Genomic DNA, 24,865 nt, shown 5'->3' with positions numbered 1-24,865 from the left:
GTGAAAAGAAACTTTGTGTTCCCAACAAGCTAGATGAAGTGCGGCTTTCACACACACGTATTTCTCAGAACTGAGCATGTGGAGAGACTTTCGTTCATCTAGCACAAAGGGAAAGGGTTGCAGGAGAAACTTTTAGTCTGGTTTCTCAGTCTGTTTCCTAGTGCCGTTTTGAAGTTCCTGCAGTTTTCACTGTAAAACCGAGTTGGAGCTCGTACATCCCCATATATATGTATGGAGTGGAGTGTGCAAGTGAAAAAAAATTTGTGTTCCAAACAAGCTAGGTGAAGGACGGCTTTCACACACACTTATCTCTCAGAATTTAGCATGTGGAGAGACGTTCGTTCATCTAGCACAAAGGGAAAATTTTGCAGGAGAAATTGTACTCTGGATTTTCAGTCTGTTTCCTAGTGCCGGTGTGAAGTTCCTGCAGTTTTCAATGTAAAATCGAGTTGGAGCAAGTACCTCCCCATATATATATATGGAGTGGAGTTTGCAAGTGAAAAGAATCTTTGTGTTCCCAACAAGCTAGGTGAAGGACGGCTTTCACACACACTATTCTCTCAGCAATGAGCATGTGGAGGGACTTTCGTTCATCTAGCACAAATGGAACGGTTTGCAGGAGAAAATATTTCTCTGGTTTCTCAGTCTGTTTCCTAGTGCCGGTTTCAAGTTCCTGAGTTATCAATGTAAAACCGAGATGAAGATAGAAGCACCCCATATATATGTGTGGAGTGGAGTTTGCACCTGAAAAGAAGCTTGGTGTTCCCAACAAGCTAGGTGAAGAACGGCATTTACACACACTTATCTCTCAGAACTGTGCATGTGGAGAGACTTTCGTTCATCTAGCATAAAGGGAACGGTTTGCAGACGAATGTTTTACTCTGGTTTCTCAGACTGTTTCCTAGTGCTGGTTTGAAGTTCTTGCAGTTTTCACTCTAAAATCGAGTTGGAACTCGTACGTCCCCATATATATGTATGGATTGGAGTTTGCAACTGAAAAGAATCTTTGTGTTCCCAACAAGCTAGGTGAAGAACGGCATTCACACACACTTATCTCTCACAACTGAGCATGTGGAAAGACTTTCGTTCATCTAGCACAAAGGGAACGGGTTGCAGGAGAAATTTTACTCTGGTTTCTCAGTCTGTTTCCTAGTGCCGGTTTGAAGTTCCTGCAGTTTTCACTGTAAAACCGAGTTGGAGGTCGTACCTCCCCATATAATTATATGGAGTGGAGTTTGCAACTGAAAAGAATCTTTGTGTTCCCAACAAGCTAGGTGAAGGACGGCTTTCACACACACATATCTCTGAGAACTTAGCATGTGGAGAGACGTTGGTTCATCTAGCACAAAGGGAAAATTTTGCAGGAGAAATTGTACTCTGGATTTTCAGTCTGTTTCCTAGTGCCGGTTTGAAGTTTCTGCAGTTTTCAATGTAAAATCGAGTTGGAGCAAGTACCTCCCCATATATATCTATGGAGTGGAGTTTGCAAGTGAAAAGAAACTTTGTGTTCCCAACAAGCTAGGTGAAGGACGGCTTTCACACACACTTTTCTCTCAGCAATGAGCATGTGGAGGGACGTTCGTTCATCTAGCACAAATGGAACGGTTTGCAGGAGAAAATATTTCTCTGGTTTCTCAGTCTGTTTCCTAGTGCCGGTTTCAAGTTCCTGAGTTATCAATGTAAAACCGAGATGAAGATAGAAGCACCCCATATATATGTGTGGAGTGGAGTTTGCACCTGAAAAGAAGCTTGGTGTTCCCAACAAGCTAGGTGAAGGACGGCTTTCACACACACTTATCTCTCAGAACTGACCATGTGGAGAGACGTTCGTTCATCTAGCACAAAGGGAACGGGTTGCATTGGAAATTTATACTCTGGTTTCTCATTCTGTTTCCGAGTGCCGGTTTGACGTTCCTGCAGTTTTCACTGTAAAAACGAGTTGGAGCTTGTACCTCCCCATATATATGTATGGAGTGGAGTTTGTAACTGAAAAGAATGTTTGTGTTCCCAACAAGCTAGTGAAGGACGGCTTTCACACACACTTATCCCTCTGAATTGAGCATGTGGATAGACGTTCGTTCATCTATCACAAAGGGAACGGGTTGAAGGAGAAAATTTTACTCTGGTTTCTCAGTCTGTTTCCTAGTGCCGGTTTGACGTTCCTGCAGTTTTCACTGTAAAACCGAGTTGGATCTCGTACCTCCCCATATATATGTATGGAGTGAAGTTTGCAACTGAAAAGAATCTTTGTGTTCCCAACAAGCTAGTGAAGGACGGCTTTCACACACACTTATCTCTCTGAATTGAGCATGTGGATAGACGTTCGTTCATCTATCACAAAGGGAAAGGGTTGCAGGAGAAACTTTTAGTCTGGTTTCTCAGTCTGTTTCCTAGTGCCGTTTTGAAGTTCCTGCAGTTTTCACTGTAAAACCGAGTTGGTGCTCGTACATCCCCATATATATGTATGGAGTGGAGTTTGCAAGTGAAAAAAACTTTGTGTTCCAAACAAGCTAGCTGAAGGACGGCTTTCACACACACTTATCTCTCAGAACTTAGCATGTGGAGAGACGTTCGTTCATCTAGCACAAAGGGAAAATTTTGCAGGAGAAATTGTACTCTGGATTTTCAGTCTGTTTCCTAGTGCCGGTTTGAAGTTCCTGCAGTTTTCAATGTAAAATCGAGTTGGAGCAAGTACCTCCCCATATATATCTATGGAGTGGAGTTTGCAAGTGAAAAGAAACTTTGTGTTCCCAACAAGCTAGGTGAAGGACGGCTTTCACACACACTTTTCTCTCAGCAATGAGCATGTGGAGGGACGTTCGTTCATCTAGCACAAATGGAACGGTTTGCAGGAGAAAATATTTCTCTGGTTTCTCAGTCTGTTTCCTAGTGCCGGTTTCAAGTTCCTGAGTTATCAATGTAAAACCGAGATGAAGATAGAAGCACCCCATATATATGTGTGGAGTGGAGTATGCACCTGAAAAGAAGCTTGGTGTTCCCAACAAGCTAGGTGAAGGACGGGTTTCACACACACTTATCTCTCAGAACTGACCATGTGGAGAGACGTTCGTTCATCTAGCACAAAGGGAACGGGTTGCATTGGAAATTTATACTCTGGTTTCTCATTCTGTTTCCGAGTGCCGGTTTGACGTTCCTGCAGTTTTCACTGTAAAAACGAGTTGGAGCTTGTACCTCCCCATATATATGTATGGAGTGGAGTTTGTAACTGAAAAGAATGTTTGTGTTCCCAACAAGCTAGTGAAGGACGGCTTTCACACACACTTATCCCTCTGAATTGAGCATGTGGATAGACGTTCGTTCATCTATCACAAAGGGAACGGGTTGAAGGAGAAAATTTTACTCTGGTTTCTCAGTCTGTTTCCTAGTGCCGGTTTGACGTTCCTGCAGTTTTCACTGTAAAACCGAGTTGGATCTCGTACCTCCCCATATATATGTATGGAGTGAAGTTTGCAACTGAAAAGAATCTTTGTGTTCCCAACAAGCTAGTGAAGGACGGCTTTCACACACACTTATCTCTCTGAATTGAGCATGTGGATAGACGTTCGTTCATCTATCACAAAGGGAAAAGGTTGCAGGAGAAACTTTTAGTCTGGTTTCTCAGTCTGTTTCCTAGTGCCGTTTTGAAGTTCCTGCAGTTTTCACTGTAAAACCGAGTTGGAGCTCGTACATCCCCATATATATGTATGGAGTGGAGTTTGCAAGTGAAAAAAACTTTGTGTTCCAAACAAGCTAGGTGAAGGACGGCTTTCACACACAATTATCTCTCAGAAATTAGAATGTGGAGAGACGTTCGTTCATCTAGCACAAAGGGAAAATTTTGCAGGAGAAATTGTACTCTGGATTTTCAGTCTGTTTCCTAGTGCCGGTGTGAAGTTCCTGCAGTTTTCAATGTAAAATCGAGTTGGAGCAAGTACCTCCCCATATATATCTATGGAGTGGAGTTTGCAAGTGAAAAGAAACTTTGTGTTCCCAACAAGCTAGGTGAAGGACGGCTTTCACACACACTTTTCTCTCAGCAATGAGCATGTGGAGGGACGTTCGTTCATCTAGCACAAATGGAACGGTTTGCAGGAGAAAATATTTCTCTGGTTTCTCAGTCTGTTTCCTAGTGCCGGTTTCAAGTTCCTGAGTTATCAATGTAAAACCGAGATGAAGATAGAAGCACCCCATATATATATGTGGAGTGGAGTTTGCACCTGAAAAGAAGCTTGGTGTTCCCAGCAAGCTAGGTGAAGGACGGCTTTCACACACACTTATCTCTCAGAACTGAGCATGTGTAGAGACGTTCGTTCATCTAGCACAAAGGGAACGGGTTGAATTGGAAATTTATACTCTGGTTTCTCATTCTGTTTCCGAGTGCCGGTTTGACGTTCCTGCAGTTTTCACTGTAAAAACGAGTTGGAGCTAGTACCTCCCCATATATATTTATGGAGTGGAGTTGGCAACTGAAAAGAATCATTTTGTTCCCAACATGCTAGTGAAGGACGGCTTTCACACACATTTATCTCTCTGAATTTAGCATGTGGATAGACGTTCGTTCATCTATCACAAAGGGAACGGGTTGCAGGGGAAAATTTTACTTTGGTTTCTCAGTCTGTTTCCTAGTGCCGGTTTGACGTTCCTGCAGTTTTCACTGTAAAACCGAGTTGGATCTCGTACCTCCCCATATATATGTATGGAGTGAAGTTTGCAACTGAAAAGAATCTTTGTGTTCCCAACAAGCTATGTGAAGGACGGCTTTCACACATACTTATCTCTCAGAACTGAGCATGTGGAGAGACGTTCGTTCATCTAGCACAAAGGGAACGGATTGCAGGAGAAACTTTTTCTCTGGTTTCTCAGTCTGTTTCCTAGTTCCGGTTTCAAGTTCCTGAGTTATCAATGTAAAACCGAGATGAATATAATAGCACCTCATATATATGTGTGGAGTGGAGTTTGCAACTGAAAAGAAACTTTGTGTTCCCAACAAGCTAGGTGAAGGACGGCTTTCACACACACTTATCTCTCAGAACTGTGCATGTGGAGAGACTTTCGTTCATCTAGCATAAAGGGAACGGTTTGCACACGAATGTTTTACTCTGGTTTCTCAGACTGTTTCCTAGTGCCGGTTTGAAGTTCTTGCAGTTTTCACTCTAAAATCGATTTGGAACTCGTACGTCCCCATATATATGTATGGATTGGAGTTTGCAACTGAAAAGAATCTTTGTGTTCCCAACAAGCTAGGTGAAGAACGGCATTCACACACACTTCTCTCTCAGAACTGAGCATGTGGAGTGACGTTCGTTCATCTAGCACAAAGGGAACGGGTTGCAGGGAAACTTTTACTCTGGTTTCTCAGTCTCTTTCCCAGTGCGGGTTTCAATTTCCTGCAGTTTTCACTGTAAAACCGAGTTGGAGCTAGTACCTCCCATTATATATGTAAGGAGTGTAGTTTGCATGTGAAAAGAAACTTTGTGTTCCCAACAAGCTAGGTGAAGGACGGCTTTCACACACACTTATCTCTCAGAACTTAGCATGTGGAGAGACGTTCGTTCATCTAGCACAAAGGGAATGGGTTGAAGGAGAAAATTTTACTCTGGTTTCTCAGTCTGTTTCCTAGTGCCGGTTTGAAGTTCCTGCAGTTTTCACTGTAAATCCGAGTTGGAGCTAGTACCTCCCCATATATATGTATGGAGTGGAGTTTGCAACTGAAAAGAAATTTTGTGTTCCCAACAAGATAGGTGAAGAACGGCTTTCACACGCACTTATCTCTCAGAACTGAGCATGTGGAGAGACATTCGTTCATCTAGCAAAAATGGAATGGTTTGCAGGAGAAACTTTTACTCTTTTTTCTCAGTCTATTTCCAAGTGCCTGATTGAAGTTCCTGCAGTTTTCACTGTAAAACCGTGTTGGAGCTAGTACCTCCTCATATATATGTAAGGAGTGGAGTTTGCAACTGAGAAGAAACTTTGTGTTCCCAACAAGCTAGGTGAAGGACGGCTTCACACACACTTATCTCTCAGAAATGAGCGTGTGGAGAGACGTTCGTTCATCTAGCACAAAGGTAACGGGTTGCAGGAGAAACTTTTACTCTGGATTCTCAGTCTTTTTCCTAGTGCCGGTTTGAAGTTCCTGACGTTTTCACTGTAAATCCGTGTTGGAGTTAGTACCTCCCCATATATATGTATGGAGTGGAGTTTGCAACTGAAAAGAAACTTTGTGTTCCCAACAAGCTAGGTGAAGTACGGCTTTCACACGCACTTATCTCTCAGAATTGAGCATGTGGAGAGACATTCGTTCATCTAGCAAAAATGGAACGGATTGCAGGAGAAACTTTTACTCTGGTTTCTCAGTCTGTTTCCTAGTGCCGGTTTGAAGTTCCTGCAGTTTTCACTGTAAATCCTAGTTGGAGCTAGTACCTCCCCATATATATGTATGGAGTGGAATTTGCAAGTGAAAAGAAACTTTGTATTTCCAACAAGCTAGGTGAAGGACGGCATTCACACACACTTATCTCTCAGAACTGAGCACGTGGAGAGACCTTCGTTCATGTAGCACAAAAGGAAAGGGTTGCAGGGGAAACTTTTATTCTGGTGTCTCAGTCTGTTTCCTAGTGCCGGTAAGAAGTTCCTGCAGTTTTCACTGTAAAACCGAGTTGGAGCTAGTACCTCCCCATATATATGTATGGAGTGGAGTTTGCAACTGAAAAGAAACTGTGTTCTCAACAAGCTAAGAGAAGGACGGCTTTCACACACACGTATTCCTCAGAAATGAGCATGTGGAGAGACGTTCGTTCATCTAGCACAAATGGAAAGGGTTGCAGGAGAAATTTTAGTCTGGTTTTTCAGTCTGTTTCCTAGTGCCGTTTTGAAGTTACTGCAGTTTTCACTGTAAAACCGAGTTGGAGCTCGTACCTCCCAATATATATGTATGGACTGGAGTTGGCAAATGAATAGAAAATTTGTGTTCCCAACAAGCTACGTGAATTACGGCTTTCACTCACAGTTATCTCTCAGAACTAAGCGTGTGGAGAGACGTTCGTTCATCTAGCACAAAGGGAACGGTTTGCAGGAGTAACTTTTACTCTGGTTTCTCAGTCTGTTTCCTAGGGCCGGTTTGAAATTCCTGCAGTTTTCACTGTAAAAACTAGTTGGAGCTAGTACCTCCCATTATATATGTTTGGAGTGGAATTTGCAACTTAAAAGAAACTTTGTGTTCCCAACAAGCTAGGTGAAGGACGGCTTTCACACACACTTATCTCTCAGAAGTGAGCATATGGAGAGACGTTCGTTCATCTAGCACAAAGGGAACGTGTTGCATGAGAAACGTTTACTCTGGTTTCTCAGTCTGTTTCCTAGTGACGGTTTGAATTTCCTGCAATTTTTACTGTAAAACCTAGTTGGAGCTAGTACCTCCCCATAAATATGTATGGAGTGGAGTTGGCAACTGAAAAGAAACATAGTGTTCCCAACAAGCTTGGTGAAGGACGGCTTTAACACACACAATTATCTCTCAGAACTGAGCATGTGTAGAGACGTTCGTTCATCTAGCACAAAGGGAACGGTTTGCAGGAGAAACTTTTTCTCTGGTTTCTCAGTATGTTTCCTAGTGCCGGTTTCAAGTTCATGAGTTATCAATGTAAAACCGAGATGAATATAGTAGCACCCCATATATATGTGTGGAGAGGAGTTTGCAACTGAAAAGAAACTTTGTGTTCCCAACAAGCTAGGTGAAGGACGGCTTTCACACACACTTATCTCTCAGAACTGAGCATGTGGAGAGACGTTCGTTCATCTAGCACATAGGGAACGGGTTGCAGGAGTAACTTTTACTCTGGTCTCTCAGTCTGTTTCCTAGTGCCGGTTTGAAGTTCTTGCCGTTTTCACTATAAAACCGAGTTGGAGGTCGAACCTCCCCATACATATATATGGAGTGGACTTTGCAAGTGAAAAGAAACTTTGTGTTCCCAACAAGCTAGGTGAAGGACGGCTTTCACACACACTTATCTCTCAACACTGAGCATGTGGAGAGACGTTCGTTCATCTAACACAAAGGGAACGCTTTTCAGGAAACTTTTACTCTGATTTCTCAGTCTGTTTCCTAGTGACGGTTTGAAGTTACGGCAGTTTTCACTGCAAAACCGAGTTGGAGCTAGTACCTCCCCATATATATGTATGGAGTGGAGTTTGGAAGTGAAAAGAAACTTTGTGTTCCCAACAAGCTAGATGAAGGGCGGCTTTCACACATACGTATTTCTCATAACTGAGCATGTGGAGAGACGTTCGTTCATCTAGCACAAAGGGAACGGGTTGCAGGGGAAACATTTACTCTGGTTTCTCTGTCTGTTTCCTAGTTCCGGTTTGAAGTTCCTCCAGTTTTCACTGTACAACAGAGTTGGAGCTTGTACCTCCCCATATATATTTATGGAGTGGAGTTTGCAACTGAAAAGAAACTTTGTTTTCCCAACAAGCTGGGTGAAGGACGGCTTTCACACACAATTATTTCTCAGAACTGGGCATGTGGAGAGACGTTCGTTCATCTAGCACATAGGGAACGGGTTGCAGGGGTAACTTTTACTCTGGCCTCTCAGTCTGTTTCTTACTGCCGGATTGAAGTTGTTGCCGTTTTCACTATAAAACCGAGTTGGAGGTCGAACCTCCCCATACATATATATGGAGTGGACTTTGCAAGTGAAAAGAAACTTTGTGTTCCCAACAAGCTAGGTGAAGGACGGCTTTCACACACACTTATCTCTCAGAACTGAGCACGTGGAGAGACGTTCGTTCATCTAACACAAAGGGAACGCTTTTCAGGAAACTTTTACTCTGATTTCTCAGTCTGTTTCCTAGTGACGGTTTGAAGTTACGGCAGTTTTCACTGCAAAACCGAGTTGGAGCTAGTACCTCCCCATATATATGTATGGAGTGGAGTTTGGAAGTGAAAAGAAACTTTGTGTTCCCAACAAGCTAGATGAAGGGCGGCTTTCACACATACGTATTTCTCATAACTGAGCATGTGGAGAGACGTTCGTTCATCTAGCACAAAGGGAACGGGTTGCAGGGGAAACATTTACTCTGGTTTCTCTGTCTGTTTCCTAGTTCCGGTTTGAAGTTCCTCCAGTTTTCACTGTACAACAGAGTTGGAGCTTGTACCTCCCCATATATATTTATGGAGTGGAGTTTGCAACTGAAAAGAAACTTTGTTTTCCCAACAAGCTGGGTGAAGGACGGCTTTCACACACAATTATTTCTCAGAACTGGGCATGTGGAGAGACGTTCGTTCATCTAGCACATAGGGAACGGGTTGCAGGGGTAACTTTTACTCTGGTCTCTCAGTCTGTTTCTTACTGCCGGATTGAAGTTGTTGCCGTTTTCACTATAAAACCGAGTTGGAGGTCGAACCTCCCCATACATATATATGGAGTGGACTTTGCAAGTGAAAAGAAACTTTGTGTTCCCAACAAGCTAGGTGAAGGACGGCTTTCACACACACTTATCTCTCAGAACTGAGCACGTGGAGAGACGTTCGTTCATCTAGCACAAAGGGAACGGGTTGCAGGGGAAATTTTTACTCTGGTTTCTCAGTCTGTTTCCTAGTGCCGGTTTGAAGTTCCTGCAGTTTTCACTGTACAACCGAGTTGGAGCTTGTACCTCCCCATATATATTTATGGAGTGGAATTTGCAACTGAAAAGGAACTGTGATCTCAACAAGCTAAGTGAAGGACGGCTTTCACACACACGTATTTCTCAGAAATGAGCATGTGGAGAGATGTTCGTTCATCTAGCACAAATGGAAAGGGTTGCAGGAGAAATTTTAGTCTGGTTTTTCAGTCTGTTTCCAAGTGCCGTTTTGAAGTTCCTGCAGTATTCACTGTAAAACCGAGTTGGATCTCGTACCTCCCCATATATATGTATGGAGTGGAGTTTGAAAATGAAAAAAACTTTGTGTTCCCAACAAGCTAGGTGAAGGACGTCTTTCACACACACTTATCTCTCAGAACTGAGCATGTGGAGAGACATTCGTTCATCTAGCACAAAGGGAAAATTTTGCAGGAGAAATTGTACTCTGGATTTTCAGTCTGTTTCCTTGTGCCTGTTTGAAGTTCCTGCAGTTTTCACTGGAAAATCGAGTTGGAGCAAGTACCTCCCCATATATATCTATGGAGTGGAGTTTGCAAGTGAAAAGAAACTTTGTGTTCCCAACAAGCTATGTGAAGGAAGGCTTTCACACACACTTTTTTCTCAGCAATGAGCATGTGGAGAGACGTTCGTTCATCTAGCACAAAGGGAACGGTTTGCAGGAGAAAATATTTCTCTGGTTTCTCAACCTGTTTCCTAGTGCCGGTTTCAAGTTCCTGAGTTATCAATGTAAAACCGAGATGAAGATAGAAGCACCCCATATATATGTGTGGAGTGGAGTTTGCAACTGATAAAAAGCTTGGTGTTCCCAACAAGGTAGGTGAAGCACGGCTTTCACACTCACTTATCTCTCAGAACTGAGCATGTGGAGAGACGTTCGTTCATCTAGCACAAAGGGAACGGGTTGCATTGGAAATTTATACTCTGGTTTCTCATTCTGTTTACGAGGGCCGGTTTGACGTTCCTGCAGTTTTCACTGTAAAAACGAGTTGGAGCTTGTACCTCCCTTTATATATGTATGGACTGGAGTTGGCAAATGAATAGAAACTTTGTGTTCCCAACAACCTACGTGAATTACGGCTTTCACTCACAGTTATCTCTCAGAACAGAGCATGTGGAGAGACGTTCGTTCATCTAGCACATAGGGAACGGTTTGCATGAGAAACTTTTACTCTGCACTCTCAGTCTGTTTCCTAGTGCCGGTTTGAAGTTCCTGCAGTTTTCACTATAAAACCGAGTTGGAGCTCGAACCTCCCCATACATATATAAGGAGTGGAATTTGCAAGTGAATAGAAACTTTGTGTTCCCAACAAGCTAGGTTAAGGACGGCTTTCACACACACTTATCTCTCAGAACTCAGCATGTGGAGAGACGTTCGTTCATCTAGCACAAAGGGAACGAGTTGCATTGAAAATTTATACTCTGGTTTCTCATTCTGTTTCCGAGGGCCGGTTTGACGTTCCTGCAGTTTTCACTGTAAAAACGAGTTGGAGCTTGTACCTCCCCATATATATGTATGGATTGGAGTTGGCAAATGAATAGAAACTTTGTGTTCCCAACAAGCTAAGTGAATGACGGCTTTCACTCACAGTTATCTCTCAGAACTGAGCGTGTGGATAGACGTTCGTTCATCTAGCACAAAGGGAACGGGTTGCAGGAGAAACTTTTACTCTGGTTTCTCAGTCTGTTTCCTAGTGCCGGTTTGAAGTTACTGCAGTATTCGCTGTAAAACAGAGTTGGAGATCGTACCTCACCATACATATGTATGGAGGGGCGTTTGAATGTGAAAACAAAATTTTTGTTCCCAACAAGTTAGGTGAAGGACGGATTTCACACACAATTATGTCTCAGAACTGAGCATGTGGAGAGACTTTCGTTCATCTAGCACAAAGGGAACGGTTTGCAGGAGAAACTTTTTCTCTGGTTTCTCAGTTGTTTCCTAGTGCCGGTTTCAAGTTCCTGAGTTATCAATGTAAAACGGAGATGAAGATAGTATCACCCCATATATATGTGAGGATTGGAGTTTGCAACTGAAAAGAAACTTTGTGTTCCCAACAAGCTAGGTGAAGGACGGCTTTCACACACATTTATCTCTCAGAACTGAGCATGTGGAGTGACGTTCGTTCATCTAGCACAAAGGGAAAGCATTTCAGGAGAAACTTTTACTCTGCTTTCTCAGTCTGTTTCCTAGTGACGGTTTGAATTTACTGCAGTTTACACTGTAAAACAGATATTGAGCTAGTACCTCCCCATATATAAGTATGGAGGGGAGTTTGCAACTGAAAAGAAACTTTGTGTTCTCAACAAGCTAGGTGAAGGACGGCTTTCACACACACTTCTCTCTCAGAACTGAGCATGTGGAGTGACGTTCTTTCATCTAGCACAAATGGAAAGGTTTGCAGGAGAAATTTTAGTCTGGATTCTCAGTCTGTTTCCTAGTGCCGTTTTGAAGTTCCTGCAGTTTTCACTGTAAAACCGAGTTGGATCTCGTACCTCCCAATATATATGTATGGAGAGGAGTTTGAAAGTAAAAAAAAACTTTGTGTTCCAAACAAGCAAACTGAAGGACGTCTTTCACACACACTTATCTCTCAGAACTTAGCATGTGGAGAGACGTTCGTTCATTTAGCACAAAGGGAAAATTTTGCAGGAGAAATTGTACTCTAGATTTTCAGTCTGTTTCCTAGTGCCGGTTTGAAGTTCCTGCAGTTTTCAATGTAAAATCGAGTTGGAGCAAGTACCTCCCCATATATATCTATGGAGTGGAGTTTGCAAGTGAAAAGAAACTTTGTGTTCCCAACAAGCTAGGTGAAGGACGGCTTTCACACACACTTTTCTCTCAGCAATGAGCATGTGGAGAGACGTTCGTTCATCTAGCACAAAGGGAACGGGTTTCAGGAAACTTTTACTCAGGTTTCTCAGTCTGTTTCCTAGTGACGGTTTGAAGTTACTGCAGTTTTCACTGCAAAACCGAGTTGGAGATAGAACCTCCCCATATATATGTATGGAGTGGAGTTTGCAATTGAAAAGAAACTTTGTGTTCCCAACAAGCTAGATGAAGTGCGGCTTTCACACACACGTATTTCTCAGAACTGAGCATGTGGAGAGACTTTCGTTCATCTAGCACAAAGGGAAAGGGTTGCAGGAGAAACTTTTAGTCTGGTTTCTCAGTCTGTTTCCTAGTGCCGTTTTGAAGTTCCTGCAGTTTTCACTGTAAAACCGAGTTGGAGCTCGTACATCCCCATATATATGTATGGAGTGGAGTGTGCAAGTGAAAAAAAATTTGTGTTCCAAACAAGCTAGTTGAAGGACGGCTTTCACACACACTTATCTCTCAGAACTTAGCATGTGGAGAGACGTTCGTTCATCTAGCACAAAGGGAAAATTTTGCAGGAGAAATTGTACTCTGGATTTTCAGTCTGTTTCCTAGTGCCGGTGTGAAGTTCCTGCAGTTTTCAATGTAAAATCGAGTTGGAGCAAGTACCTCCCCATATATATATATGGAGTGGAGTTTGCAAGTGAAAAGAAACTTTGTGTTCCCAACAAGCTAGGTGAAGGACGGCTTTCACACACACTATTCTCTCAGCAATGAGCATGTGGAGGGACTTTCGTTCATCTAGCACAAATGGAACGGTTTGCAGGAGAAAATATTTCTCTGGTTTCTCAGTCTGTTCCCTAGTGCCGGTTTCAAGTTCCTGAGTTATCAATGTAAAACCGAGATGAAGATAGAAGCACCCCATATATATGTGTGGAGTGGAGTTTGCACCTGAAAAGAAGCTTGGTGTTCCCAACAAGCTAGGTGAAGAACGGCATTCACACACACTTATCTCTCAGAACAGTTCATGTGGAGAGACTTTCGTTCATCTAGCACAAAGGGAAAATTTTGCAGGAGAAATTGTACTCTGGATTTTCAGTCTGTTTCCTTGTGCCTGTTTGAAGTTCCTGCAGTTTTCACTGGAAAATCGAGTTGGAGCAAGTACCTCCCCATATATATCTATGGAGTGGAGTTTGCAAGTGAAAAGAAACTTTGTGTTCCCAACAAGCTATGTGAAGGAAGGCTTTCACACACACTTTTCTCTCAGCAATGAGCATGTGGAGAGACGTTCGTTCATTAGCACAAATGGAACGGTTTGCAGGAGAAAATATTTCTCTGGTTTCTCAGCCTGTTTCCTAGTGCCGGTTTCAAGTTCCTGAGTTATCAATGTAAAACCGAGATGAAGATAGAAGCACCCCATATATATGTGTGGAGTGGAGTTTGCAACTGATAAAAAGCTTGGTGTTCCCAACAAGGTAGGTGAAGCACGGCTTTCACACACACTTATCTCTCAGAACTGAGCCTGTGGAGAGACGTTCCTTCATCTAGCACATAGGGAACGGGTTGCAGGGGAAACTTTTACACTGGTTTATCAGTCTGTTTGCTAGTGCCGGATTGAAGTTCCTGCAGTTTTCACAATAAAACCGAGTTGGAGCTCGAACCTCCCCATACATATATAAGGAGTGGAATTTGCAAGTGAATAGAAACTTTGTGTTCCCAACAAGCTAGGTTAAGGACGGCTTTCACACACACTTATCTCTCAGAACTCAGCATGTGGAGAGACGTTCGTTCATCTAGCACAAAGGGAACGAGTTGCATTGAAAATTTATACTCTGGTTTCTCATTCTGTTTCCGAGGGCCGGTTTGACGTTCCTGCAGTTTTCACTGTAAAAACGAGTTGGAGCTTGTACCTCCCCATATATATGTATGGATTGGAGTTGGCAAATGAATAGAAACTTTGTGTTCCCAACAAGCTAAGTGAATGACGGCTTTCACTCACAATTATCTCTCAGAACTGAGCGTGTGGATAGACGTTCGTTCATCTAGCACAAAGGGAACGGGTTGCAGGAGAAACTTTTACTCTGGTTTCTCAGTCTGTTTCCTAGTGCCGGTTTGAAGTTACTGCAGTATTCGCTGTAAAACAAAGTTGGAGCTCGTACCTCACCATACATATGTATGGAGGGGCGTTTGAATGTGAAAACAAAATTTTTGTTCCCAACAAGTTAGGTGAAGGACGGATTTCACACACAATTATGTCTCAGAACTGAGCATGTGGAGAGACTTTCGTTCATCTAGCATAAAGGGAACGGTTTGCAGACGAATGTTTTACTCTGGTTTCTCAGACTGTTTCCTAGTGCTGGTTTGAAGTTCTTGCAGTTTTCACTCTAAAATCGAGTTAGAACTCGTACGTCCCCATATATATGTATGGATTGGAGTTTGCAACTGAAAAGAATCTTTGTGTTCCCAACAAGCTAGGTGAAGAACGGCATTCACACACACTTATCTCTCACAACTGAGCATGTGGAAAGACTTTCGTTCATCTAGCACAAAGGGAACGGGTTGCAGGAGAAATTTTACTCTGGTTTCTCAGTCTGTTTCCTAGTGCCGGTTTGAAGTTCCTGCAGTTTTCACTGTAAAACCGAGTTGGAGGTCGTACCTCCCCATATAATTATATGGAGTGGAGTTTGCAACTGAAAAGAATCTTTGTGTTCCCAACAAGCTGGGTGAAGGACGGCTTTCACACACACTTATCTCTGAGAACCTAGCATGTGTAGAGACGTTGGTTCATCTAGCACAAAGGGAAAATTTTGCAGGAGAAATTGTACTCTGGATTTTCAGTCTGTTTCCTAGTGCCGGTTTGAAGTTTCTGCAGTTTTCAATGTAAAATCGAGTTGGAGCAAGTACCTCCCCATATATATCTATGGAGTGGAGTTTGCAAGTGAAAAGAAACTTTGTGTTCCCAACAAGCTAGGTGAAGGACGGCTTTCACACACACTTTTCTCTCAGCAATGAGCATGTGGAGGGACGTTCGTTCATCTAGCACAAATGGAACGGTTTGCAGGAGAAAATATTTCTCTGGTTTCTCAGTCTGTTTCCTAGTGCCGGTTTCAAGTTCCTGAGTTATCAATGTAAAACCGAGATGAAGATAGAAGCACCCCATATATATGTGTGGAGTGGAGTTTGCACCTGAAAAGAAGCTTGTTGTTCCCAACAAGCTAGGTGAAGGACGGCTTTCACACACACTTATCTCTCAGAACTGACCATGTGGAGAGACGTTCGTTCATCTAGCACAAAGGGAACGGGTTGCATTGGAAATTTATACTCTGGTTTCTCATTCTGTTTCCAAGTGCCGGTTTGACGTTCCTGCAGTTTTCACTGTAAAAACGAGTTGGAGCTTGTACCTCCCCATATATATGTATGGAGTGGAGTTTGTAACTGAAAAGAATGTTTGTGTTCCCAACAAGCTAGTGAAGGACGGCTTTCACACACACTTATCCCTCTGAATTGAGCATGTGGATAGACGTTCGTTCATCTATCACAAAGGGAACGGGTTGAAGGAGAAAATTTTACTCTGGTTTCTCAGTCTGTTTCCTAGTGCCGGTTTGACGTTCCTGCAGTTTTCACTGTAAAACCGAGTTGGATCTCGTACCTCCCCATATATATGTATGGAGTGATGTTTGCAACTGAAAAGAATCTTTGTGTTCCCAACAAGCTAGTGAAGGACGGCTTTCACACACACTTATCTCTCTGAATTGAGCATGTGGATAGACGTTCGTTCATCTATCACAAAGGGAAAGGGTTGCAGGAGAAACTTTTACTCTGGTTTCTCAGTCTGTTTCCTAGTGCCGTTTTGAAGTTCCTGCAGTTTTCACTGTAAAACCGAGTTGGTGCTCGTACATCCCCATATATATGTATGGAGTGGAGTTTGCAAGTGAAAAAAACTTTGTGTTCTAAACAAGCTAGGTGAAGGACGGCTTTCACACACACTTATCTCTCAGAACTTAGCATGTGGAGAGACGTTCGTTCATCTAGCACAAAGGGAAAATTTTGCAGGAGAAATTGTACTCTGGATTTTCAGTCTGTTTCCTAGTGCCGGTTTGAAGTTCCTGAGTTATCAATGTAAAACCGAGATGAAGATAATAGCACCTCATATATATGTGTGGAGTGGAGTTTGCAACTGAAAAGAAACTTTGTGTTCCCAACAAGCTAGGTGAAGGACGGCTTTCACACACACTTATCTCTCAGAACTGTGCATGTGGACAGACTTTCGTTCATCTAGTATAAAGGGAACGGTTTGCAGACGAATGTTTTACTCTGGTTTCTCAGACTGTTTCCTAGTGCCGGTTTGAAGTTCTTGCAGTTTTCACTCTAAAATCGATTTGGAACTCGTACGTCCCCATATATATGTATGGATTGGAGTTTGTAACTGAAAAGAATCTTTGTGTTCCCAACAAGCTAGGTGAAGAACGGCATTCACACACAATTCTCTCTCAGAACTGAGCATGTGGAGTGACGTTCGTTCATCTAGCACAAAGGGAACGGGTTGCAGGGAAACTTTTACTCTGGTTTCTCAGTCTCTTTCCCAGTGCGGGTTTCAATTTCCTGCAGTTTTCACTGTAAAACCGAGTTGGAGCTAGTACCTCCCATTATATATGTAAGGAGTGTAGTTTGCATGTGAAAAGAAACTTTGTGTTCCCAACAAGCTAGGTGAAGGACGGCTTTCACACACACTTATCTCTCAGAACTTAGCATGTGGATAGACGTTCGTTCATCTAGCACAAAGGGAATGGGTTGAAGGAGAAAATTTTACCCTGGTTTCTCAGTCTGTTTCCTAGTGCCGGTTTGATGTTCCTGCAGTTTTCACTGTAAATCCGAGTTGGAGCTAGTACCTCCCCATATATATGTATGGAGTGGAGTTTGCAACTGAAAAGAAATTTTGTGTTCCCAACAAGCTAGGTGAAGAACGGCTTTCACACGCACTTATCCCTCAGAACTGAGCATGTGGAGAGACATTCGTTCATCTAGCAAAAATGGAATGGTTTGCAGGAGAAACTTTTACTCTTTTTTCTCAGTCTATTTCCAAGTGCCTGATTGAAGTTCCTGCAGTTTTCACTGTAAAACCGAGTTGGAGCTAGTACCTCCCCATATATATGTATGGAGTGGAGTTTGCAACTGAAAAGAAACTGTGTTCTCAACAAGCTAAGTGAAGGACGGCTTTCACACACACGTATTCCTCAGAAATGAGCATGTGGAGAGACGTTCGTTCATCTAGCACAAATGGAAAGGGTTGCAGGAGAAATTTTAGTCTGGTTTTTCAGTCTGTTTCCTAGTGCCGTTGTGAAGTTACTGCAGTTTTCACTGTAAAACCGAGTTGGAGCTCGTACCTCCCAATATATATGTATGGACTGGAGTTGGCAAATGAATAGAAAATTTGTGTTCCCAACAAGCTACGTGAATTACGGCTTTCACTCACAGTTATCTCTCAGAACTAAGCGTGTGGAGAGACGTTCGTTCATCTAGCACAAAGGGAACGGTTTGCAGGAGTAACTTTTACTCTGGTTTCTCAGTCTGTTTCCTAGGGCCGGTTTGAAATTCCTGCAGTTTTCACTGTAAATACTAGTTGGAGCTAGTACCTCCCATTATATATGTATGGAGTGGACTTTGCAAGTGAAAAGAAACTTTGTGTTCCCAACAAGCTAGGTGAAGGACGGCTTTCACACACACTTATCTCTCAACACTGAGCATGTGGAGAGACGTTCGTTCATCTAGCACAAAGGGAACGCTTTTCAGGAAACTTTTACTCTGATTTCTCAGTCTGTTTCCTAGTGACGGTTTGAAGTTACGGCAGTTTTCACTGCAAAACAGAGTTGGAGCTAGTACCTCCCCATATATATGTAAGGAGTGGAGTTTGCAACTGAGAAGAAACTTTGTGTTCCCAACAAGCTAGGTGAAGGACGGCTTCACACACACTTATCTCTCAGAAATGAGCATGTGGAGAGACGTTCGTTCATCTAGCACAAAGGTAACGGGTTGCAGGAGAAACTTTTACTCTGGATTCTCAGTCTGTTTCCTAGTGCCGGTTTGAAGTTCCTGCCGTTTTCAGTGTAAATCCGTGTTGGAGTTAGTACCTCCCCATATATATGTATGGAGTGGAGTTTGCAACTGAAAAGAAACTTTGTGTTCCCAACAAGCTAGGTGAAGTACGGCTTTCACACGCACTTATCTCTCAGAATTGAGCATGTGGAGAGACATTCGTTCATCTAGCAAAAATGGAACGGATTGCAGGAGAAACTTTTACTCTGGTTTCTCAGTCTGTTTCCTAGTGCCGGTTTGAAGTTCCTGCAGTTTTCACTGTAAAACCTAGTTGGAGCTAGTACCTCCCCATATATATGTATGGAGTGGAATTTGCAAGTGAAAAGAAACTTTGTATTTCCAACAAGCTAGGTGAAGGACGGCATTCACACACACTTATCTCTCAGAACTGAGCACGTGGAGAGACCTTCGTTCATGTAGCACAAAAGGAACGGGTTGCAGGGGAAACTTTTATTCTGGTTTCTCAGTCTGTTTCCTAGTGCCGGTAAGAAGTTCCTGCAGTTTTCACTGTAAAACCGAGTTGGAGCTAGTACCTCCCCATATATATGTATGGAGTGGAGTTTGCAACTGAAAAGAAACTGTGTTCTCAACAAGCTAAGTGAAGGACGGCTTTCACACACACGTATTCCTCAGAAATGAGCATGTGGAGAGACGTTCGTTCATCTAGCACAAATGGAAAGGGTTGCAGGAGAAATTTTAGTCTGGTTTTTCAGTCTGTTTCCTAGTGCCGTTTTGAAGTTACTGCAGTTTTCACTGTAAAACCGAGTTGGAGCTCGTACCTCCCAATATATATGTATGGACTGGAGTTGGCAAATGAATAGAAAATTTGTGTTCCCAACAAGCTACGTGAATTACGGCTTTCACTCACAGTTATCTCTCAGAACTAAGCGTGTGGAGAGACGTTCGTTCATCTAGCACAAAGGGAACGGTTTGCAGGAGTAACTTTTACTCTGGTTTCTCAGTCTGTTTCCTAGGGCCGGTTTGAAATTCCTGCAGTTTTCACTGTAAATACTAGTTGGAGCTAGTACCTCCCATTATATATGTATGGAGTGGAATTTGCAACTTAAAAGAAACTTTGTGTTCCCAACAAGCTAGGTGAAGGACGGCTTTCACACACACTTATCTCTCAGAAGTGAGCATATAGAGAGACGTTCGTTCACCTAGCACAAAGGGAACGTGTTGCATGAGAAACGTTTACTCTGGTTTCTCAGTCTGTTTCCTAGTGACGGTTTGAATTTCCTGCAATTTTTACTGTAAAACCTAGTTGGAGCTAGTACCTCCCCATAAATATGTATGGAGTGGAGTTGGCAACTGAAAAGAAACATAGTGTTCAAAACAAGCTTGGTGAAGGACGGCTTTAACACACACACATATCTCTCAGAACTGAGCATGTGTAGAGACGTTCGTTCATCTAGCACAAAGGGAACGGTTTGCAGGAGAAACTTTTTCTCTGGTTTCTCAGTCTGTTTCCTAGTGCCGGTTTCAAGTTCATGAGTTATCAATGTAAAACCGAGATGAATATAGTAGCACCCCATATATATGTGTGGAGAGGAGTTTGCAACTGAAAAGAAACTTTGTGTTCCCAACAAGCTAGGTGAAGGACGGCTTTCACACACACTTATCTCTAAGAACTGAGCATGTGGAGAGACGTTCGTTCATCTAGCACATAGGGAACGGTTTGCAGGAGTAACTTTTACTCTGGACTCTCAGTCTGTTTCCTAGTGCCGGTTTGAAGTTCTTGCCGTTTTCACTATAAAACCGAGTTGGAGGTCGAACCTCCCCATACATATATATGGAGTGGACTTTGCAAGTGAAAAGAAACTTTGTGTTCCCAACAAGCTAGGTGAAGGACGGCTTTCACACACACTTATATCTCAACACTGAGCATGTGGAGAGACGTTCGTTCATCTAGCACAAAGGGAACGCTTTTCAGGAAACTTTTACTCTGATTTCTCAGTCTGTTTCCTAGTGACGGTTTGAAGTTACGGCAGTTTTCACTGCAAAACAGAGTTGGAGCTAGTACCTCCCCATATATATGTATGGGTTGGAGTTTGGAAGTGAAAAGAAACTTTGTGTTCCCAACAAGCTAGATGAAGGGCGGCTTTCACACATACGTATTTCTCATAACTGAGCATGTGGAGAGACGTTCGTTCATCTAGCACATAGGGAACGGTTTGCATGAGAAACTTTTACTCTGCTCTCTCAGTCTGTTTCCTAGTGCCGGTTTGAATTTCCTGCAGTTTTCACTATAAAACCGAGTTGGAGCTCGAACCTCCCCATACATATATATGGAGTGGAGTTTGCAAGTGAAAAGAAACTTTGTGTTCCCAACAAGCTAGGTGAAGGACGGCTTTCACACACACTTATCTCTCAAAACTGAGCTTGTGGAGAGACGTTCGTTCATTTAGCACAAAGGGAACGCTTTTCAGTTAACTTTTACTCTGGTTTCTCAGTCTGTTTCCTAGTGATGGTTTGAAGTTACTGCAGTTTTCACTGCAAAACCGAGTTGGAGCTAGTACCTCCCCATATATATGTATGGAGTGGAGTTTGCAAGTGAAAAGAAACTTTGTGTTCCCAACAAGCTAGATGAAGGGCGGCTTTCACACACACTTCTCTCTCAGAACTGAGCATGTGGAGAGACGATCGTTCATCTAGCACAAAGGTAACGGTTTGCAGGGGAAACTTTTTCTCTGATTTCTCAATCTGTTTCCTAGTGCCGGTTTCAAGTTCCTGAGTTATCAATCTAAAACCGAGATGAAGATAGTAGCACCCCATATATATATGTGGAGTGGAGTTTGCAACTGAAAAGAAACTATGTGTTCCCAACAAGCTAGTTGAAGGACGACTTTCACACACTCTTATCTCTCAGAACTGAGCATGTGGAGAGACGTTCGTTCATCTAGCACAAAGGTAACGGGTTGCAGGAGAAACTTTTACTCTGGATTCTCAGTCTGTTTCCTAGTGCCGGTTTGAAGTTCCTGCCGTTTTCAGTGTAAATCCGTGTTGGAGTTAGTACCTCCCCATATATATGTATGGAGTGGAGTTTGCAACTGAAAAGAAACTTTGTGTTCCCAACAAGCTAGGTGAAGTACGGCTTTCACACGCACTTATCTCTCAGAATTGAGCATGTGGAGAGACATTCGTTCATCTAGCAAAAATGGAACGGATTGCAGGAGAAACTTTTACTCTGGTTTCTCAGTCTGTTTCCTAGTGCCTGTTTGAAGTTCCTGCAGTTTTCACTGTAAAACCTAGTTGGAGCTAGTACCTCCCCATATATATGTATGGAGTGGAATTTGCAAGTGAAAAGAAACTTTGTATTTCCAACAAGCTAGGTGAAGGACGGCATTCACACACACTTATCTCTCAGAACTGAGCACGTGGAGAGACCTTCGTTCATGTAGCACAAAAGGAACGGGTTGCAGGGGAAACTTTTATTCTGGTTTCTCAGTCTGTTTCCTAGTGCCGGTAAGAAGTTCCTGCAGTTTTCACTGTAAAACCGAGTTGGAGCTAGTACCTCCCCATATATATGTATGGAGTGGAGTTTGCAACTGAAAAGAAACTGTGTTCTCAACAAGCTAAGTGAAGGACGGCTTTCACACACACGTATTCCTCAGAAATGAGCATGTGGAGAGACGTTCGTTCATCTAGCACAAATGGAAAGGGTTGCAGGAGAAATTTTAGTCTGGTTTTTCAGTCTGTTTCCTAGTGCCGTTTTGAAGTTACTGCAGTTTTCACTGTAAAACCGAGTTGGAGCTCGTACCTCCCAATATATATGTATGGACTGGAGTTGGCAAATGAATAGAAAATTTGTGTTCCCAACAAGCTACGTGAATTACGGCTTTCACTCACAGTTATCACTCAGAACTAAGCGTGTGGAGAGACGTTCGTTCATCTAGCACAAAGGGAACGGTTTGCAGGAGTAACTTTTACTCTGGTTTCTCAGTCTGTTTCCTAGGGCCGGTTTGAAATTCCTGCAGTTTTCACTGTAAATACTAGTTGGAGCTAGTACCTCCCATTATATATGTATGGAGTGGAATTTGCAACTTAAAAGAAACTTTGTGTTCCCAACAAGCTAGGTGAAGGACGGCTTTCACACACACTTATCTCTCAGAAGTGAGCATATGGAGAGACGTTCGTTCACCTAGCACAAAGGGAACGTGTTGCATGAGAAACGTTTACTCTGGTTTCTCAGTCTGTTTCCTAGTGACGGTTTGAATTTCCTGCAATTTTTACTGTAAAACCTAGTTGGAGCTAGTACCTCCCCATAAATATGTATGGAGTGGAGTTGGCAACTGAAAAGAAACATAGTGTTCAAAACAAGCTTGGTGAAGGACGGCTTTAACACACACACATATCTCTCAGAACTGAGCATGTGTAGAGACGTTCGTTCATCTAGCACAAAGGGAACGGTTTGCAGGAGAAACTTTTTCTCTGGTTTCTCAGTCTGTTTCCTAGTGCCGGTTTCAAGTTCATGAGTTATCAATGTAAAACCGAGATGAATATAGTAGCACCCCATATATATGTGTGGAGAGGAGTTTGCAACTGAAAAGAAACTTTGTGTTCCCAACAAGCTAGGTGAAGGACGGCTTTCACACACACTTATCTCTAAGAACTGAGCATGTGGAGAGATGTTCGTTCATCTAGCACATAGGGAACGGTTTGCAGGAGTAACTTTTACTCTGGTCTCTCAGTCTGTTTCCTAGTGCCGGTTTGAAGTTCTTGCCGTTTTCACTATAAAACCGAGTTGGAGGTCGAACCTCCCCATACATATATATGGAGTGGACTTTGCAAGTGAAAAGAAACTTTGTGTTCCCAACAAGCTAGATGAAGGGCGGCTTTCACACATACGTATTTCTCATAACTGAGCATGTGGAGAGACGTTCGTTCATCTAGCACATAGGGAACGGTTTGCATGAGAAACTTTTACTCTGCTCTCTCAGTCTGTTTCCTAGTGCCGGTTTGAAGTTCCTGCAGTTTTCACTATAAAACCGAGTTGGAGCTCGAACCTCCCCATACATATATATGGAGTGGAGTTTGCAAGTGAAAAGAAACTTTGTGTTCCCAACAAGCTAGGTGAAGGACGGCTTTCACACACACTTATCTCTCAAAACTGAGCTTGTGGAGAGACGTTCGTTCATTTAGCACAAAGGGAACGCTTTTCAGTTAACTTTTACTCTGGTTTCTCAGTCTGTTTCCTAGTGATGGTTTGAAGTTACTGCAGTTTTCACTGCAAAACCGAGTTGGAGCTAGTACCTCCCCATATATATGTATGGAGTGGAGTTTGCAAGTGAAAAGAAACTTTGTGTTCCCAACAAGCTAGATGAAGGGCGGCTTTCACACACACTTCTCTCTCAGAACTGAGCATGTGGAGAGACGTTCGTTCATCTAGCACAAAGGTAACGGTTTGCAGGGGAAACTTTTTCTCTGATTTCTCAGTCTGTTTCCTAGTGCCGGTTTCAAGTTCCTGAGTTATCAATCTAAAACCGAGATGAAGATAGTAGCACCCCATATATATATGTGGAGTGGAGTTTGCAACTGAAAAGAAACTATGTGTTCCCAACAAGCTAGTTGAAGGACGACTTTCACACACTCTTATCTCTCAGAACTCAGCATGTGGAGAGACGTTCGTTCATCTAGTGCAAAGGGAACGGTATTTAGCAGAATGTTTTACTCTGGGTCCTCAGTATGTTTCCTAGTGCCGGTTTGAAGTTCCTGCAGTTTTCATTGTAAAACCGAGTTGGAACTCGTACCTCCCCATATATATTTATGGAGTGGAGTTTTCAAGTGAAAAGAAACTTTGTGTTCCCAACAAGCTAGTTGAAGGACCGCTTTCACACACACTTTTTTCTCATAACTGAGCATGTGGAGAGACTTTCGTTCATCTAGCACAAAGGGAACGGTTTGCAGGAGAAACCTTTACTCTGTTTTCTCAGTCTGTTTCCTAGTGCCGGTTTGAAGTTCCTGCAGTTTTCACTGTAAAACCTAGTTGGAGCTCGTACCTCCCCATATATATGTATGGAGTGGAGTTTGCAACTGAAAAGAAACTTTGTGTTCCCAACAAGCTAGATGAAGGGCGGCTTTCACACATACGTATTTCTCATAACTGAGCATGTGGAGAGACGTTCGTTCATCTAGCACAAAGGGAACGGGTTGCAGGGGAAACAATTACTCTGGTTTCTCTGTCTGTTTCCTAGTTCCGGTTTGAAGTTCTTCCAGTTTTCACTGTACAACAGAGTTGGAGCTTGTACCTCCCCATATATATTTATGGAGTGGAGTTTGCAACTGAAAAGAAACTTTGTTTTCCCAACAAGCTGGGTG

This window comes from Camelus bactrianus, chromosome 20, assembly GCF_048773025.1.
Source record: "Camelus bactrianus isolate YW-2024 breed Bactrian camel chromosome 20, ASM4877302v1, whole genome shotgun sequence".
Classification (NCBI taxonomy): Eukaryota; Metazoa; Chordata; class Mammalia; order Artiodactyla; family Camelidae; genus Camelus; species Camelus bactrianus.
The sequence above is the reverse complement of the archived record's forward strand: the minus strand, read 5'-3'. Positions refer to the sequence as shown.